The 20,926-nt window shown below is 37.7% G+C and overlaps 1 long non-coding RNA gene across 1 annotated transcript in view; it reads left to right on the forward strand.

The window, feature by feature from the left end:
- The first annotated feature begins 314 nt into the window (after positions 1-314).
- The window catches only part of LOC129532990 (uncharacterized), a 46,032-nt gene continuing 25,420 nt past the window's right edge, over positions 315-20,926 (forward strand). The window contains exon 1 of the long non-coding RNA XR_008678982.2: positions 315-897. This is a non-coding gene — a long non-coding RNA (uncharacterized lncRNA). The remainder of the gene's footprint in view (positions 898-20,926) is intronic.

Below are 20,926 nucleotides of genomic sequence, written 5' to 3' on the forward strand. Positions count from 1 at the left end.
GCGCCAGGGAGAGACAATCTCCTGATGGTCCACAGCTGTTACATTAAAGTGTTAATTGAATGCAGGTGCCAGGGAGAAGCAAAAAGGGCATCTAATAAAATGTCAGATATTGGGCGAGTGAGCCCAGGCATGCCCATTAAGAGACAAAATGGAGGAGTATGACCTTCCGGGGCCACTCTACTGGAAAAGGGAAGAAAGCCTCAGATGGGCATGAGTACAACTTCCTAAACACACTGGCAGTCTCACCTCCCAAGCTAAGGAGGGCACTGCGCATGCGGGCAGCCCACTCTAAGGGAAGAATCATGGGAAAGAGGCGCAAAACGTCAGGAGTGGGCCAGAGTATAAAGTCGTAGGATCAAGGTTAAACGTCACACTTGACCTTCATAGTGCCCACTTGGGTCTCTTCCAACTGTACCTTCCTTTCTTTCCTGCTCTAAAGCTTTTTAATACACTTCTACTCCTGCTCTGAAACTTGCCTTGGTCTCTTTTTCTGCCTTATGCCCCTCAGTCAAATTCTTCTGAGAAGGCAAGAACTGAGGTTGCTGCAGACCGGTATGGATTCGCCCCTGGTAACTCAGATACTTTCCACCCCTAACATGTCTACCATTATCTGTCCACAAAACCTCTGGAATCCTTCATAACTACAACCCTTGCCCTGAGAAATTCCTCTTGTTTATCCATCTTCCCTCTTTCCCAACCTCAGTCCTTCTCTCTAGGATCTGAATCCTCAATAGTCTCTCTGTCAGTTTAATGTCTGAGAAATCAGTTGGTGCAATACTATCTAGGCACAAACTCTGCCTTCCCAGGCTATAATCCTAAACTCCATTGTTATAACAAAGCAAGCTGCCCATGAAGGAGCATGGGACCACATACTTACATCTTAAGAAAGAAAATCAGGTGAGTGATCAGGCAGTTGAGCTGGGAGATTTATCTGCCTTTGCACAGTTAGGATAGATGTGCTGCTGTTGTTTGCTGTCTCTGTTTACTGCAGAAGGATTAGAAACATCTCCACACAGAGAAAAGGAACAGGTGGCTTCCCATACCTACTCTCCCCACCTAGTCAAGAACCCTGGGTCAAGGTACATAAGAACATGGCAGATGGCCCAGAAAGGATTTGGAACAGGGAGCCAACAAGCTCAGAATCACAAAGGATACACAGAAGAAGTAGAGACTCAGGTATACTCAGAACTGGCACAGAAATAAATTTGGGCCACACAAGAAATGGAAAAAAAAGGACAATTGTCTGAAGTTAAAAGTGCTTTTCTTCTTTGGGTTGAATTAAAAATCACAAAAAGCATGGAAGATTTATTAATATATGCCTTTGTTTAAGGATAGTATCTTTTTTTTTTCAAATAAAACAATGTCTTTAAAGAGGACTAAGATTGCAAATGAATGCTTTTAAAGAAATGCAGGAGGATAAATTAGCAAGCAGAAAACAATGTAAACAAATATTTGTGTCCAATTATTGAAAGTGTTTCAATAAGCATGGATAAAGTGGCCTTTAAGCAATCATGATACAGCTAAAAAAGACAATTTTAGCAAAGAGAGATTTGCCGAGTTCTACAGGGGATAACAAAAGTATCTTAGAAATAGATACACTTGCATCCACTTATAGTATAAATTGCTATGAATTGAGATGCAGCATTCTGAAGAAAGTGGCATAGAATTCTGGAACAGAGCTTGAGTGGAGAGTGGTTCTGTCCTTGCATCTCTGTGATTTTCAGAGTTTTTTTTAACCGTTCTGGGCCACAGGTCCTCATCAGTAAAAGGAGGCAGCTGGGGCTTAGATCATCTCAAGGTCCTTCCTGTTCTAGAGTTATTTATTTGTTAAAATGTATTAAGAAAGCATCATAAAAGTGTAATTAGCCTAAAATTTGGGTGTTTGTCCTGTCCTTTCATACCTTATCAAGGGATTCCTTGGCCCTTTTCCTGAAAAACTCTTTAATGGAGCTATTACATTGTGAATTTTGGACAGAGCTAGACCTGGAATAGGTGTCAACTCTGTCACGTACTGGCAGTGTGACTAGGAACAAAGGACATGCGCTCTTTGAGTCTATGATGATCAGTAAAATGCATTATTTACCTCAGGGGGTGATAGGAATAAAATGACATCTATCACATACAGAGTTTAGCGTAGCATTTGGCCCTCAGTGAACAAACAATAAATGATATATTGTAAACTATATGTTGTACCTGTAATGTGCATGGGTCCCAGCTCTGGAACCAGACTTCTTGGGTTCAAACTCTACTCTGCCATTTCTTAACTATGTGGCCTTGGGAAGATTACTTAAATTCCTCACGGCGCAATTTCCTCATTTGTAAAATAGGGATTATAATAACAGTATTTACCAAATTTGGTTGTTGTTAGGTATGAATAAGTTAATAATAAAATTGATAGAACAGTGGCTAGCTCAGGGCAGGTGGTATTAAAGAAAATACTCAGATCATCTTTTAATTAGAGGCCAAAGGCCAGAATATACTTAAACAAACAAACAAAAAATGTTTTTAGAATTAGCAGCTTAAAATGTAATTACTTTTACTTACTTTAAGGCACCTCCTGCTCAAAACTTTCCCTTTTTTATTTCTTAATTGTGTTTTGTTTTGTTTTAGAGACAGAATGTTGCTGTGCCACCTAGGCTGGAGTGCAGTGGCACAATCACAGCTGACTGCAGCCTCAAAATCCTGGCTCAAGCACTCCTCTTACCTCAGCCTCATAAGTAGTTGGGACTGCAGGCATGTATCACTAAGACTGGCTAATTTTTCAATATCTTTTTTAGAAATGGGGTCTCCTAGGTTGCCATGGCTGGTCTTGAACTCCTGGCCTTGACTGATCCTCCTGCCTTGGCCTTCCATATTGCTGGAATTACAGGTGTGAGTCACTGTGCCTGGCTTCGAAACCTTTAAACAAGTATTTGTTTTCTAGCGGACAATCTGAGTGCCGTCAGGATTGGGGACGGGAGCCATGGTGGTTGCTTAGGAAGTTCTTCCTCTAATCAAGTTAGGCAGAACTGGCTCTAAAGTCCTGGCTGGCAAATGTTATCTCTGATTAGTATGCATCATTTCCAGCATGGTATTAGAAACCATAAGATGAAATTAGTTGCCTTTGTGTTACTAAAATAATAGGTAAAATACTACATGCAATGAATTTTGTGACATTTCACATTTAGTCTTCGGGCTCAGGGCATTTAAAATGAAGCTCTGACCTTTCCTTCTTGCATCTTAGAGATGTTCTTGATTATCCATTCATTTGAAAACGTGCATGACTCACAAGTCAACAGAGCTCTATGCCTCATTCTCTGATCCTCTTTTATGGCTGAGTTAGAACAATAATTTAGCTCTCTTTGGTGTGGTATGAGGCTTTTGGTGAAGAACATTGAGTTCAAGTATTAGTGAGATAAAAGATTAGTGAAATAAAAGATATTTTAATAAATGTGATTTCAGGTAGATGGAGATTCATAATACTGATTAAAAAGTCAACTGTCTTCTGCGATATAACTTATTTTAATGAACTCATCTAAAATTGTAGAGAGCGATATCAGACTTGCACAACTATATTCCAGTCAACAGGCAATAAAATGAAGAGGCATCGTGTTTTGAATTATAGGAGTATCCCCAAAACTACTGCTTTATGCCCCAAGAAGCAGATTTTAAAATTCTGATGGTACTAAATGTGTGAAAATTCATTTTGCTAATGTTTCCTTTCACTGTGTTTTCAGGAGGGAAAATGTTCATAATAATCAGCTACTTTGATCTCAAAAGTCCCTTTCAGCTATAAAATTCTGACCTTTTTTTTTCTTTTTTCTTTTTTTTTTTGAGACAGAATCTGTTCCTAAGGCTGGAGTGTAGTGGCCCCTCCCTGCTCATTGCAGCCTTGACCTCCCCAGGCTTAAGTGATTCTCCCACTTCAGCCTCCCAGGTAGCTGAGACCATAGGCATGTGCCACCAACCCTGGCTAATGACTGATTTTTTTAACATCCACATCGCATAAGGCACTTTCACCAATGTTGGCTGTTATACGAAATGCTGAAACAGGCTCCAGAGCCTCCCAGGGAATATTCCTCCTCACAAGAATGTATGCTGTCTCCAATTACTGTAGTATTCTGCAAGTGACCCACTGTGACTTCAGGGACAATTGACTCTACTGTTATGAAGTTGCTGCTAAAATAAAGCAGATTTTTTGAAATATTCATCACCAATCTTTTTAACGTTCACAAATCTTGGGAGAGCCTCTTTTGCTGAATCCTTTTCTTGAATCTACTTTATTATGAACATCTAAAAATTCAGAGCGGTCTTGACATCATTCAAACATCAGAGACAGGAAGTACCTTATGGTTATTTTAAGAAATATGAGAGCACGATGTTTGGCATTCAGTCGGTGCTCATTGAATAGTATTTGAATCAATAAATTTAAGTTTTACAGACCTAGGAATGAATATAGGGGTAAGGAGAACAAATACTGGAATAGGTCAAAGGTGCCATTTGTCATACTGAAGGAGGAGTGTTCACAATTAATGGTTGCCAGCAAAGATGCTCTTCAAATTGGGCACATTTCAATGAAGAGGCTTAATTAATGTATACCCTATTTCTGTAAAATAGATAAAACGTGTCAAAGAAAATGAAAGACTGCTTTTGCTTTGCAAATAAAATAAGTAGAAGATTTTCATGTTAATTTTGTAATCTTTTATATACAAGTCTTTGGACTCAATATTATTGAAAAGAAACATAAATCTGTTTTATCTTTAGAGAACATTTTGTTTTTCAATCATTTAAAATGCCATGATATGCTTTCTGCGATTCAAGGCGTGATCATATGTTAATGTCTGCTCAATAAAGCATGAAATTCTATAAATACTTTTTACTTCTATTGATCAGCCATCTGAGTGAAAAAGAGGCAAGTGTGAAAATAAATTCCACTATTGCTTTCCTCGGCTCCCACACTTGTGCCCTATCTGTAATGCTGCCATTAGGACTCAGTGTGATCTAGTGAAGAACGGAGGAGCTTTGTAGCGGGGACATAATATTTAGAATTCTAGCCCAGCCATTTTCTAGCAGGCCTTCTGCATGCTACTTAACCATCCCAGGCCTCCATTTCTGTCTTTGAAAATGAGAATAATATTTATACCATAGGGTTATTACACACATTGCCTAGCATATTGTAGCTTTTAAAAAACTTTTTATTTTGAATTAATTTTGGGCTTACAGAAAAGTTGCAAAAGAAGTACAGAGAGTTCTATGTGAGGAGGTTTTTGTTTTAAAACCAGTGTTAATTTCCTCCTGTTCCTATCAATGTAAATTTAATCTGTGTGTTTCTACTTCAAAAGCAAAGCTGGAGCTTCAAATTTCTCCTTCCTTTTGATTTGGCTTCCTCAGTACATCTCTCTCTCCCTCTCTTTCTTTTTAAATAGATTTACTTTTTTGAGATGTTTTAGGTTCACAGCAAAATTGAGCAGAAAGTACAGAGATTTCCCATATAACCCCTGTACTCACACATGAAAAGCCTCCCCAAGTATCAACATCCCACACCAGAGTGGTACATTTGTTATAGGCAATGAACCTACAATGACACATCATTATCACCCAGAGTCCATAATTTACTCTTTTTTTTTTTTTTTTTTTTAAAGACAGGGTCTTGCTCTGTCACCCAGGCTGGAGTGAAGTGTTGCCCTCATTGCTCACTGCAGCCTCGACCTCCTGGGCTCAATTGATCCTCCCACCTCAGTGTCCTGAGTAGCTGGGACTACAGGCACACACCACCTTGTCTGGCTAATTTTCGTGTTTTCTGTAGAGATGGGGCTTGGCCATGTTGCCCAGGCTGGTCTTGAACTCCTGGGCTCAAGCAATCTGCCACCCTTGGCCTTCCAAAGAGCTGGGATTATAGGCATGAGCCACCATGCCAGGTCTATAGTTCACTCTTGGTGTTGTACATTCTATGAGTTTTGACAATGTAAAATGACACACACCAAACATTTTAGTACCTTATGAAATGTTTCATTGTCCTAAAAATCCTTCGTGCTCTGCCTATTCATCCCTCTCTCCTCTAACCCCTGTCAACCACTAACCTTTTTTATTATCTCCATAGTTTTGCCTTTTCCAGAGTGTTATAGAGCTGCAATCATACAATATGTAACCTTTTCAGACTGGCACTTAATAATGTGCATTTAAATTTCCTCTGCATTTTTTTCAGGGTTTTTCATGGCTTTTCATTTCTTCTTAGCACTGAATAATATTCCATTGTATAGAGTGTATCATGGTTAATCCATTTACCTACTGAAGGGCATTTTGGTTGCTCTCAGGTTTTAGCAATTATGAATAAAGCGGCCATAAATATCCATGTGTAGATTTTTGTGGGGACATAAATTTTCAATTCCTTTGGATAAAAACCAAGGTCATGATAGCTGGATTGTATAGTAAGAGTATGTGTGGTTTTATTTAAAAAAACTGTCAAACTGTGTGGCAAAGTAGCTGTACCATTTTGCATTCCCACCAGCAATAAATGACACTTCCTCTTGTTCCACATCCCCTCCAACATTTGGTATTGTTAGTGTTTTGGATTTTTGCCATTCTAATAGGCAAGTAGTAGTATCTTGTGTTTCAAACATATGTTTTTTAGTGCTTGAACTCTTGAGTAGTCAAAACCTTTTTCTTTAGGAAACCTCTGGGCTCTTACATAAATCAATAGGTCAAACTCATAAATCAAGGGAGACTGGAGTTTCACCTTAGTTAATACACTGGCGATCCAAATATGGTACTGGATGATATTGATTTGGGAAGTGCTAAAGTATTATCTTAAATTAAGGGCATTTGCCATCCCAGAAACCATATAGTTGTGGTAAGCAAGGGCTTTGGAATCATTTCAGATATCTGGGTTTGAATCTTTACTCCTCCCTTTACAAATAGTGCAATGGACAAGTTAATGAAATTCTCTTAAGCTAGTTCCTCATTTAAAAATGAAGATAATAGGCCGCGCACAGTGGCTCACGCCTGTAATCACAGCACTTTGGGAGGCTGAGGTGGGCGGATCATGAGGTCAGGAGATCGAGACCATCCTGGCTAACATGGTGAAACCCCGTCTCTACTAAAAATAGAAAAAAAATTAGCCGGGCATGGTGGCGGGTGCCTGTAGTCCCAGCTACTTGGGAGGCTGAGGCAGGAGAGTGGCGTGAACCCGGGATGCAGAGCTTGCAGTGAGCCGAAATCGCGCCCCTGGACTCCAGCCTGGGCGACAGAGCAAGAATCTGTCTCAAAAAAAAAAAAAAAAAAAAAAATGAAGATAATACATACTTCATAAAGTAATATATGTAAATTTATGGATTTTAAGCTTTTAGGGTAGTATAAACAATGTATTTTTGATTTTTTTATTAGTGACAAATTATGAAAAATTTATCAGAAATTTTAGTATGGAATGTAGTTTTTTTTTTTCTTGCAGATCAATTCCACAGGAAGCAATATACTTCTTGAATGTGTTGGGTTACTTTCCACAATGTCCTGAAGTATTAGAAATTTCATCTCAAACCTCTGTAGTAGCAATTTCAGCTAACAGTGGGTTCAAGTGAGGATAAAATTGTAAATGGTTGGCTATCACAAGGTAAAGCAATCCTGTAGATAGCAGATTTGGCCATAGTCCAAAAATACAGTCGAGGTGCTAATTCCAGTAGCCAGAAAGTGAGTTTAAAATTTTTGACAACATTGTACAGATGGTACAATTTGGAAAAAGTCAGCATAATCTAATTAACTTATGCTAACATTATGATGAAATATCTTCTCAATTTTATGTTCCCTTTACACATAGATGTTTCTTCAGCTTTTTTGAGGTATAATTCACAAATAAAAATTGTGCATATTTCTGGTATACATGTTTTGATAGATGTATACATTGTGAAATGAATACCACAATCAAGCTAATTAACGTATCCATCACCATCACCTCACATAGTTATTCTTTTTTTGTGTGTACGTGGTGAAATTTAAAATCTACTCTTAGCAGTTTTCAAGGACACAATACATTTTTATTAACTATAGTCACCATGCTGTGCAATAGAGCTCCAGAATTTATTCATACTGTCTAACTGAAACTTGTATCCTTTAAATAACTTCTTCCCATCCATCCCCTCATCTTCAGGCCCTGGTAACCACTATTCTACTCTCTGCTTCTTTGAATTCAACTTTTTAGAGAGTCCACATATAAGTGAGATCATGAAGTGTTTGTCTTTCTCTGCCTGGCTTAGTTCACTTAACGTAATGTCCAGTTTTATCCAGGTTGTTGCAAATGACAGCATTTCCTTTTTTTCTAAGACAGAATAATATTTCATTGTGTATATAAGCCACATTTTCCTTATTTATTCATCCATTGACGATGATTGATGAATTGATTGATTCCATATATCTTGGCTATTGTGACTAATGCTGCAACGAACATGGGAGCGCAGCTATGTTTTTGATAGACTGATTTCATTTCCTTTACATATTTACCCAGAAGTAGGAATTGCTAGATCTCATGGGGGTTTTATTTTTAATTTTTTGAGGAACTCCATACTGTTTTCCATGATGACTGTACTAATTTACATTCCTACCAACAGTGTACACGGGTTCTCTTTTCTCTACATCTTGTTATCTTTCATCTTTTTGATAATAGCTATTCTTACAAGTGTGAGACGATATCATATTGTGGTTTGAATATGCATTTCCCTGATGATTAGTGATGCTGAATATTTGTTTTATATACCTCTTAGCCATTTCTGTATCTTCTTTTTAGAAATGTGTATTCAGGTTCTTTGCTCATTCGTAAATTGGATTTTATTTGTTTTCTTGCTAGTGAGTTGTTTGAGCTTTTTTATGTATGTTGGACATTATCTCCTTATCAGATATGCAGTGTGCAAGTATTTTCTCCCATTCTGAATGTTGTCTCTTCACTCTGTTGATTTCTTCCTTTGCTATGCAGAAACATTTTAGTTTGATGTAATCCAATTTGCCTATTTTTGCTTTTGTTGCCTGTGCTGTTGGGGTTATAGCCAAAAAATCATTGCCTAGAGGGATGTCAAGAAGCCTTTTCCCTAGGTTTTTAGCTAGTAGTTTTACAGTTTCAGATCTTACATTAAAATCTTTAATTTATTTTGAGTTGATTGTTGCATATGGTGTGAGATAAGGGTCCAATTTCATTCTTCTGTGTGTGGATATTTAGTTTTCCCAACACCATATGTTGGAGACTATCCTTTCCCCATTGTGTTCTTGGTAGCTTTGTTGAAGATCAATTCGCCATAAACACATGGATTTATTTCCTGGCTCTCTATTTAATCTTCTTCAAACTTCTCCACATATTCTTAAAAGGTCATATAATATGAAGTTTAAATTTTTTTAGGGTAGTTTTCATGAGATACAGTATCATGAGATACTGTATTTCATGCAATGGAAAGACAAAGATAGTTTGATTTTGGTGGATGAAGAGATTCTGGGCCAAATTTTTTCTTTTGGAGAAAAGGAAGAAACTAACATTTTCTGGCTTTTACTGTCTATAGACTTTCTTTTCCTTAACAGAGTAATTTGTTTCTGAAAACCCTTTCTTAGAATAAAACCTAACTTGAAACTTCAATTACTATTAAAGGATTTCTGTAAATTTTTAATGCACATCTGAGTCCCCAAACAAAAACCATTTATTCCAAAAACATTACATTCTATTAAAATGGAAAGCACACACAGGGGAAGGTGAGGCAACTTTAAGATCTGCAACTGCAGAAAGCTGTTCTTAACCCAGCACTGGAGGGACAATGGGAAAAGGTGTTTTTACCAAAGCCTAGGCCAGCAGCCTCAACAGCTGGAATCCAGAAGAGATCATACTGGAATGGTCACCTCCCTTTATCTTCTCTTCTCACCTTTCTATCTTCCCTCGGTGCCTCCTATTGTCTAAAATTACCCAGAAGCAAGTTGGGAATGGAATTTGGGAAAACATTCCCAGGATTTAGCTTCCTATGGTACAGAGAAGAGCTGGGAGAGAAGGCAAATGGATCAGAGAGCAAACAGGTAAATAACTGGCACTATCACATAGCAAAGTAGTGTCCCAGCTGAAACACCTAAGATACAAAATAGTTCTAAATGCAAGTAAGTCAAAGTAGGAGTATTCAGTGAAACACTTCATACAGCAGAATTCTTATAGCCCATTTGGATTTTTTTTCGGTACCTTACTGCATTAGATATTGAATTAATTACTTTACATCTGCTAATTCTTTTAACCCTCCATAAGGGGTTAGGTGCTATTATTCATTTAAAACAGAAAAAGTAAGGCTTAACAAGATAAAGTAATTTCCCCAAAATTATTCAGTTAATTAAGCAACAGAACTGAGATTTGAACCAAGCTCCTGCAGGCTCCCATGCTCTTTCCATTACATCATGATATAAAAATAATTTACCTCCAAATAAGTGTATTATGCCTAGCAAAATAAATATACATACTGAGAAGTTTGAGCTACATCAACTAAAAATTATAATTTACTTAATCAAATTAGATAAAACTAATATGAATCCAGAATATTTGGTCTCAGGTTTATGTTTTCTCAACGTTTCACTCAAATCATTTAGGGAACTTGTAATTAATTTATATTTCTAGGCTTCACTTCAGACATACTAAGATTTCCTGGGAGCAGTGCCTGGGGAGCTGTATTTGAAATAAGGTCCTCAGTGGATTTTTAAGCACCTTAACATTTAACAATCCCTATACTATCTCTGTATTTGGTCATACTAACTATACTAACAAGGATTATTATTATTATTATTATTTTTTTTTTGAGATGGAGTCTCGCTCTGTTACCCAGGCTGGAGTGCAGTGGCACGATCTCTGCTCACTGCAACCTCTGCCTCCCAGGTTCAAGCAATTCTCCTGCCTCAGCCTCCTGAGTAGCTGGGATTACAGGCATGTGTCACCACGCCCGGGTAATTTTTGTATTTTTAGTAGAGACAGGGTTTCACCATGTTGCTCATGCTGGTCTTGAACCCCTGACATCATGATCCGCCTGCCTCGGCCTCCCAAAGTGCTGGGATTACAGGCGTAAGCCATCGTGCCCAGCCACAAGGATTATTTTTAAATAGCTTTCCTTTAAAAAAAAATTCAAAATCAACCAAAATGGAAAAAAAAAAAAAACCCCAAAACACCCAAGAATCAACAATATACTGTCTGCTTATGGAGCCTTAATTCAAAGATGATGAGGCTATTCAGGTTGGGAATACAGTTGACCATTGAACAGCAAGACTTTGAACTGCATGGGTCCACTTCTATACAGACTTTTTTCAATAAATCTGCCTGCTTCTACTGTCTCGCCTTCTAACCACCTCAACCTGTTCTACCTCTGCCATCTGAGACAGCAAGAGCAACACTTCCTCTTCCTCCACCTTCTCAGCCTACTCAACGTGAAGACAACAAGGATGAAGACCTTTATGATGGTCCACTTCTACTTAATGAATAGTAAATATATTTTCTCTTATGATTTTTTAAATAGAAGTTTCTTTTGTGTAGCTTTACTGTAAGATTCCAGCATGTAATAAATATATGTTAATCGACTGTTTATGTTATCAGTAAGGCTTGCAGTCAACAGTAGGCTATAAATAGTTAAATTTTGGGGGAGTGAAAATTATATGCAGTTTTTTTATCATTATACTTTAAGTTCTGGGATACATGTGCAGAAGGTGCAGGTTTGTTACATAGGTATACATGTGCTATGGTGGTTTGCTGCACCCATCAACCCATCACCTAGGTTTTAAGCCCTGCATGCATTAGGTATTTCTCCTAATGCTATCCCTCTCCTTGCCCCCCATTCCCCAACGGGCTCCAGTGTGTGATGTTCCCCTCCCTGTGTCCATGTGTTCTCATTGTTCAACTCCCACTTATGACTGAGAATATGTCGTATTTGGTTTTCTGTCCCTGTGGTAGTTTGCTGAGAATGATGGTTTCCAGCTTCATTTATGTCCCTGCAAAGGACATGAACTCATTCTTTTTTATGGCTGCGTAGTATTCCATGGTGTATACTAGCCACATTTTCTTTATCCAGTCTATCATTGATGGGCATTTGGGTTGGTTCCAAGTCTTTGCTGTTGTAAATAGTACTGCAATAAACATATGTGTGCATGTGTCTTTATAATAGAATGATTTATAATCCTTTGGGTATATACTCTGTAATGGGATTGCTGGGTCAAATGGTATTTCTAGTTATAGATCCTTGAGGAATTGCCACACTGTTTTCTGCAATGGTTGAACTAATTTACACTCCCACCAAGAGTGTACAAGCATTCCTATTTCTCCACATCCTCGCCAGCATCTACTGCTTCCAGACTTGTTAATAATCACCATTCTAACTGGCATGAGATGGTATCTCATTGTGGTTTTGATTTGCATTTCTCTAATGACCAGTGATGATGAGCTTTTTTTCATGTTTGTTGGCTGCATAAATGTCTTCTTTTGACAAGTGTCTGTTCATATCCTTCATCCACTTTTTGATGGGGTTGTTTGTTTTTTTCTTGTAAATTTGTTTTCTTTCCTTATAGATTCTGGATACTAGACCTTTGTCAGATGAATAGATTGCAAAAATTTTCTCCCATTCTGTAGGTTGCCTGTTCACTCTGATGATAGTTACTCTTGCAGTGCAGAAGCTCTTTAGTTTAATTAGATCCCATTTGTCAGTTTTGGCTTTCGTTGCAATTGCTTTTGATGTTTTAGTCATGAAGTCTTTGCCCATCCCTATGTCCTGAGTGGTATTACTTAGGTTTTCTTCTAGGGTTTTTGTGGTTTTAATCTTATGTTTAGGTCTTTAATTCATCTTGAGTTAATTTTTGTATAAGGTGTAAGGATGGGGGGTCCAGTTTCAGTATTCTGCATATGGCTAGCCAGTTTTCCCAACACCACTTATTAAATAGGGAATCCTTTCCCCATTGCTTGTTTTTGTCAGGTTTGTTAAAGATCAGATGGTTGTAGATGTGTGGCGTTATTTCTGAGGCCTCTGTTCTGCGCCATTGGTCTATATATCTATTTTGGTACTAGTACCATGCTGTCTTGATTACTGTAGCCTTGTAGTATAGTTTGAAGTCAGGTAGTCTGATGCCTCCAGCTTTGTTCTTTTTGCTTAGGATTGTCTTGGCTATATGGGCTCCTTTTTTGGTTCCATATGAAATTTAAAGTAGTTTTTTCTAATTCTGTGAAGAAAGTCAATAGTAGCTTGGTGGGAATAGCATTGAATCTATAAATTACTTTGGGCAGTGTGGCCATTTTCACAATATTGATTCTTCCTATCCATAAGCATGAAATTTTTTTCCATTTGTGTCCTCTCTTATTTCCTTGAGCAGTGGTTTGTAGTTCTCCTTGAAAAGGTCCTTCACTTCCCTTGTAGGTTGTATTCCTAGGTATTTTATTTTCTTTGTAGCAATTGTGAATGGGAGTTCACTTATGATTTGATTCTCTGTTTGCCTATTATTGGTGTATATGAATGCTTGTGATTTTTGCACATTGCTTTGTATCCTGAGACCTCACTGAAGTTACTTATCAGCTTAAGACATTTTTGGGCTGAGATGATGGGGTTTTCTAGATATACAATCATGTCATCTGCAAACAGAGACAATTTCATTTTCTCTCTTCCTATTTGAATACCCTTTATTTCTTTCTCTCGGCTCATTACCGTGCCAGAACTGCCAATACTATGGTGAATAGGAGTGGTGAGAGAGGGCATCCTTCTCTTGTGCCAGTTTTCATAGGAAATGCTTCCAGCTTTTGCCCATTTAGTATGATATTGGTTATGGGTTTGTCATAAATAGCCCTTATTATTTTGAGATATGTGCCATCAATACCTAGTTTATTGAAAGTTTTTAGCCTGAAGGGGTGTTGAATTTTTCAAAAGCATTTTCTGCATCTATTGAGATAATCATGTGGTTTTTGTCATTGGTTCTGTTTATGTGGTGGATTACGTTTATTGATTTGCATATGTTGAACCAGCCTTGCATCCCAGGGTTGAAGCCGACTTAATTGTGGTGGATAAGCTTTTGATGTGTTGCTGACTCCTGTTTGCCAGTATTTTCTGAGGATTTTTGCATCAATGTTCATCAGGGGTATTGGCCTGAAAGTTTCTTTTTCTGTTGTGTCTCTGCCAGGTTTTTATATCAGGATGATGCTGGCCTCATAAAATGGTTTAGGGAGGAGTCCCTTTTTTTCTATTGTTTGAAATAGTTTCAGAAGGAATGGTACCAGCTCCTATTTGTACCTTTGGTAGAATTTGGCTGTGCATCTGTCTGGTCCTGGGCTTTTGTTAGTTGGTAGGCTATTAATTACTGCCTCAATGTTTGGTCTATTCATGGATTCGACTTTTTCCTGGTTTAGTCTTGAAAGGGTGTATGTGTCCAGAAATTTATCCATTTCTTCTAGATTTTCTAGTTTACTTGCGTAGAGGTGTTTATAGTATTCTCTGACGGTAGTTTGTATTTCTGTGGGATCAGTGGTGATATCCCCTTTATCATTTTTTATTGTGTCTATTTGATTCTTCTCTCTTTTCTTCTTTATTAGTCTGGTTATCACTCTATCTATTTTGTTAACCTTTTCAAAAAACCAACCCCTGGATTCATTTATTTTTTGAAGGGCTTTCATGTCTCTATCTCCTTTAGTCGTGCTCTGATCTTAGTTATTTCTTGTCTTCTGCTAGTTTTTGACTTTGTTTGCTCTTGCTTCTCTAGTTCTGTTAATTGTGATGTTAGTTTGTCGATTTTAGATCTTTCCCACTTTCTGTTGACGGCATTTAGTGCTATAAATTTCCCTCTTAACACTGCTTTAGGTGTGTCCCAGAGATTCTGGTACGTTGTGTCTTTATTCTCATTGGTTTCAAAAATCTTATTCATTTCTGCCTTAATTTCATTATTTACCCAGTAGTCATTCAGGAGCAGGTTGTTCAGTTTCCATTTAGTTGTGTGGTTTTGCGTGTTTCTTAATCCTCAGCTCTAATTTGATTGTCTGAGAAGCTTTTTGTTATGATTTCCATTCTTTTGCATTTGCTGAGGAGTGTTTTACTTCTAATTATGTGATTGATTTTAGAGTAAGTGTTAAGTGGTGCTGAGAAGAATGTATATCCTGTTGATTTGGGGTGGAAAGTTCTGTAGATGTCTATTAGGTCTGCTTGGTCCAGTGCTGAGTTCCAGTTGTGAATATCCTTGTTAATTTTCTGTCTCGTTGATATGTCTAATATTGACAGTGGGGTGTTAAAATCTCCTACTATTATTGTCTGGGAGTCTCAGTCTCTTTGTAGGTCTCTAAGAACTTGTTTTATGAATCTGGGTGCTCCTGTATTGGGTGCATGTATATTTAGGATAGTTAGCTCTTCTTGCTGCATTGTTCCCTTTACCATTATGTAATGCCCCTTTTTGTCTTTTTTGAGCTTTGCTGGTTTAAAGTCTGTTTTATCAGAGACTAGGATTGCAACCCCTGCTTTCTGTTGCTTTCCATTTGCTTGGTAAATAGTCCTCCGTCCCTTTATTTTGAGCCTATGTGTTTCTCTGCACATGAAACGGATCTCCTGAATACAGCACACTGATGGGTCTTGACTCTTTATCCAACGTGCCAGTCTGTGTCTTTTAATTGGGGCATTTAGTCCATTTACATTTAAGGTTGATATTGTTATGTGTGAATTTGATCCTGTCATCATGATTCTACCTGGTTATTTTGCACGTTAGTTGATGCAGTTTATTCATAGTGTGGTTGGTCTTTATATTTGGTATGTTTTTGCAGTGTCTGGTACTGGTTTTTCCTTTCCATATTTAGTGCTTCCTTCAGGAGCTCTTGTAAGGCAGGCCTGGTGGTGACAAAAGCATTTGCTTGTCTGTAAAGGATTTTATTTCTCCTTCGCTTATGAAGCTTAGTTTGGCTGGATATGAAATTCTGGGTTGAAAATTCTTTTCTCTAAGAATGTTGAATATTGACCCCCACCCTCTTCCAGCTTGTAGGGTTTCTGCAGAGAGATCCACTGTCAGTCTGATAGGCTTCCTTTTGTAGGTAACCTGACCTTTCTCTCTGGCTGCCCTTAATGTTTTTTCCTTCATTTCAACCTTGGTAAATCTGATGAGTATGTGATTCCACCAAATATATAAAAGTTTGGGACTTTAATTGTCTTAAAATACGTACATTTCATTTTTAGTCTTCCAATATTGCTCTCAGTCTTACATATTAGATATATGATATATTTAAAAATCATACAATATGTTCATATATAACATATATATATTATATATGCCCCCCCTTCACACGACTTCTAATCCAAATCACAGAACATTTACTCATTTAATTGTTCAACAAAAATTTTTTTTGGACAGCTACAATCTGTAGATAGCGTCATAGGCTCTTGGGTTGTATCAGTGAAAAAGTAAAAAACTTCTACCCTAGTGGAGCTTGCATTTTAGCAGATGGAGACAATAAACAATAAGCATAATACATAACCAAATTGTAAAGTATATTAGAAGGCAGCGAGTGCTACTGAATAGAATAAAAGGTAAGGCAGAATAACAGGGATGAGTGGGTTGAAGCTTTTAATTAGAGTGGTCAGTGTAGGCCTCCTTTGAGCAAAGCCTTGAAGAAGTTGGAAATAAGTTACTTGAGTTTTATAAATATGATCATATATACTATATAAAATACAATCCCTATTGCTATTATTCTCTTCCACATTTTATTTTTCTAAGGTGAGTGAATTTTCCTTTATTATGTGTGTGTCTTCTCTTTTTTGGACTCCAATCTTCTTGAGAGAAAGAAGTGAGTCTTATTCTATCTTTCAAGCCCCTAGGGCTATGCTTTGTATAATATTTGGAGATTATGAATTGAATTGTTTAATAAGATATTTTTAGAAACTGAAACATCTAATGACAGTTATGGCAATAGGATTTTAATTATTAAAATAAAAAAAAACCATTGCCATTTTTTTTGAACTTGTTTCTTTAACACTCTGTATAAAAACATCCAGTGCAGCCAGGCATGGTGGCATGCACCTGTAATCTCAGCACTTCGGGAGGCTGAGGCAGGTGGATCACTTGAGGCCAGGAGTTTGAGACCAGCCTGGCCAATATGGCGAAACCCCATCTCTATTAAAAATACAAAAAGTATCTGGGCGTGGCGGTGCACGCCTGTAGTCCCACCTATTCAGGAGGCTGAGGTGGGAGGATCTCTTGAACCCGGGAGGTGGAGGTTGCAGTGAGCTGAGATCATGCCACTGCACTCCAGCCTGAGCAACAGAGTGAGACTCTGTCTGAAACAACAACGGCAGCAACAAAAAACATATCCAGTGAATTTCCAATTTTCCTGTTTTTTAAGGACTGAAGGAAGTATTACCAATAATGGAGTCCTAGTATGCACAGAAGGAAATAGAATAAGTCCTAACTTTGTTTTTTCATCTTAAAAAACAATAATTAATAGTATATGTCATCACAAGTAGCCTACAAATGTAAATATGAAACAGGTAAGTAATAAAAATCCAGGATCTTCAATCCAAAAAAGTTTTTAAGAGTATAAGTTAGACTCTAGGGTTTTGAGTAGTGTATATAATTCTTGGGTGTTTGGACACTTACTACACTCTCACAATGTAGGCTCCTTACAATTTCGTTAGAGCCAAGAGAGACAGAGAGCAAAAGAAAGAAAGAAAGAGGAGTTAATTTACAGGTAATAGTCATAACTGGAATATTTCCTAAAAAGAAGTCAAACACCTTTGGAGATGGAGTTGACAAAGTAAACTTTGAGAAACTGTAGACAGAGAGATGCAAAGAAATAATCATTCCAACTATAGGCAATAATGTCTATGAGGAAGATTCATGAGAAAGAGAAGATTAGCAAAATACTGCAGAACAGTAAAATAAAATACCCTATGTCACTGGGCATGGTGGCTCGCACCTTGTAACCCCAGCACTTTGAGAAGCCAAGGGGGAGGGTCATTTGAGCCCAGGAGTTGGAGACCAGCTTGGGCTGGTAACAAAGTGAGACCTTGTCACTACAAAAAATAAAAAAAATTAGCCCGGCATGGTGGAGCATGCCTGTGGTCCCAGCTACATGGAAGGCTGAGGCAGGAGAGTCGCTTGAGCCCAAGGAGGTTGAGGCTGTAATTGCACCACTACACTCTAGGCTGGGTGACAGAGGGAGACCCTGTCTCAAAACATAAATAAATAATAATAAATATACCCTATGTCTATATATCTGTATCTGTATCCACATCTATAACTATATCTGGAACAAATAGGAACATACACAAATCTGTGTCCTAATCTGTCTTTTCAAATAAGTCCTCCAGCATCCTTATGATAATTGGAAGCTAACAGCAGAAGCACACTCCATTATTTGTGCTTTGTTGTGTATAATATAAATATATCCAAAATTCAAAATTAATTTAATAGTAAACTACATAAAAGTTGTGGCTATTGTAGCAATTCATTTTTTTTTTAGATGAAGTCTTGCTCTTGTCGCTCAGGCTGGAGTGCAATAGCGATCTCAGCTCACTGCAACCTCCGCCTCCCAGATTCAAGCGATTCTTCTGCCTCCCCGAGTAGCTGGGATTACAGGCACCTGCCTCCACACCCAGCTAATTTTTGTATTTTTAGTAGGGATGGGGTTTCACCATGTTGACCAGGCTGGTCTCAAACTCCTGAACTCAGGTGATCCACCCACCTCGGCCTCCCAAAGTGCTGGGATTACAGGCATGAGCCACCATGCTTGGCCCTATTGTAAAAATTCTTAACTAGTGATCATTCTCATTTAATTTTTTTGTCCTTGTAGAAACATGTCAGATACAATTAAAGATACACTTTGGAACATGGCAGTCCTGGCTTTGTTACTCAGAGCTGACAGTTCAGTTAAGCACCATCCTTATAGAATGTTGCCTCTACAAATTATGCTTCTGATGGCACGTTAAGTATTTTAGAAGTAATGATTAAAAAAAAAAGAAAGATTTAGTCAATTCCCTCAACCTATGTAACCAACACAATAAACAACAACAAAAACCACAAGATCCTTTCAAAGGGTAGATTATTACTTATTTCTTTCTTGGCATACATCTGGACTTTAGCTCAAGAGTGGTCTTGAAAGTTAGTAATCCCTTATTAACATTTTGTTACTTGGTTTCCATCTGTGAGAATGCTAAAAGCAAAATTAAAATTAAAAAGATGCTAGAGAAGTTGCTAAGCACTTTGATATGAGTGCTGCACGGTATCAGCAGGCTGCAATCTGATCTGGATGTGTCTGACACAGCAGCTATTGGAATATGTATGAGAATTTCTGAGAAATTTGTAGGAAATGCCTTGTAAATTATCGACAACAATTCCGACCTTTGCTCACCAATCAGGAACAGCCACCAAAATGACAATAAAACATTCTCCACAGCCTCCTGGAGAAATTCCAGAAGTCTCAGTAGAGCCACAGGAAAAAGGAATTTTCCTGCCTGGATTAGAACTAAATTTATGGAAAGGAGTAACAACTAAGGAACAGCATAAACTTATGATGCTTACTGGCTTCTTCCCAAAAGAATACAAATGAACAGAAAATTCAAAGAGCACAGATCTACTTTCTTCTGTCTTTACCTTTTTAAAAATATGTAAAATTATCAAGTTTCATTTTAGCTCTTTCAAAAGACTAGTGCTCATTAATTAAAAGGGAAAATAAAAAATAGCTACCACAAGCTTGGAGCAATTACGTATCTTTCTCTCTCTTTCTGAATAAACAAAATTTTCACTTTATTCACAGTGCACAGAGAAACATAGTTTTGAGCTCAATTTTCCTTCCATTCTGCCCAGATTTTTGCAGTGAATTTGAAAAAGTGATTTCTTTTTGTACTTCTTTTACCAACAAAAATGAATTTAAAGGGTAATCTTTTGACCCTAGTAGTTGATGGCTTTAAAAGTGCTGGAATTTCAGGAAAAACTGTGTTATATAAATTTTAATATTGTCAGGTTGTTCTTTGACAATATATTATTTTAGATATGCTGTTTTGGGGAATCACACAGAGAAAACACATTTTAGGAAAAATGAAATTGTGTTAAGAAACTATTATTTACTTGTTACTGAATTGGTAAATGCTTATTGAGTACCTGCCATGAGCTGGGCATGTGAATAGACACTATGCAATCTTCAAATAATATGACGTTCATGATCCAATGCAGTATTCAAAGAATTATATGTTTCCGTTAATCAGGCCATATTTGTGGTGGTTAATGACATGGGTTCTAGAATCAGATGATACTGGGTTTGAATTCAGGCTTTACATTTACTAGCTGTATGGCCTCGAGCAAGATGTTTAAACTGTTTAAGCTTCAGTTTGCTCATCTGTAAAATAAGAATAATAATAGTACCTACCTCATAGGGTTGTTGTGACACTTAAATGAAATAATATATATGGCATAAAGACACTAATTTATTTTTAATTTTCCTTCATGCCTAAAAATCAGCAGGAATGTAATGGTTACCTTTTTGTTTCCTTTTTTCTTCCCTCTTTCTTCTCATCTCCTTCCCTCCTCTTCCCTCTTTTGTCCTTTTCCTCTTTCTCTCTGAAGCAGCCTACACATTTTGGTGTAGATGGTGGGATGGGGTGTGAAGATAATTGCCTTTTATGGCTTTTCTTGTGTGTGTGTAAACTTGAGCTCATTGTGGGAAATATACTATAGAAAGAAAAGGAAAACGGAAGTAACGGGAAGGAGGAGAAAGATTTTTCCTAGACTGGGAAGAGCCCAGAGATATGTGGGTTCTGTGATGAGCAGGAACTTGAGTCCAGATCTGTGGCAGTGGCGAGAGGTGGCATGACCTTGGTAGGCGCTCACACGGTGCTCCCTGTAGGTGGGGCCTGGCACCCAGACTTCCAGCCTCTCAACATCCCTACAACCAGGCTTGGCATGGACATGCTAGAACTGCCTGTTTTCAAAAGACTAAAGTGTTTCAACAATTTTATGAGAGTTT

The sequence above is a fragment of the Gorilla gorilla genome, chromosome 3 (assembly GCF_029281585.2).
Source record: "Gorilla gorilla gorilla isolate KB3781 chromosome 3, NHGRI_mGorGor1-v2.1_pri, whole genome shotgun sequence".
Classification (NCBI taxonomy): Eukaryota; Metazoa; Chordata; class Mammalia; order Primates; family Hominidae; genus Gorilla; species Gorilla gorilla.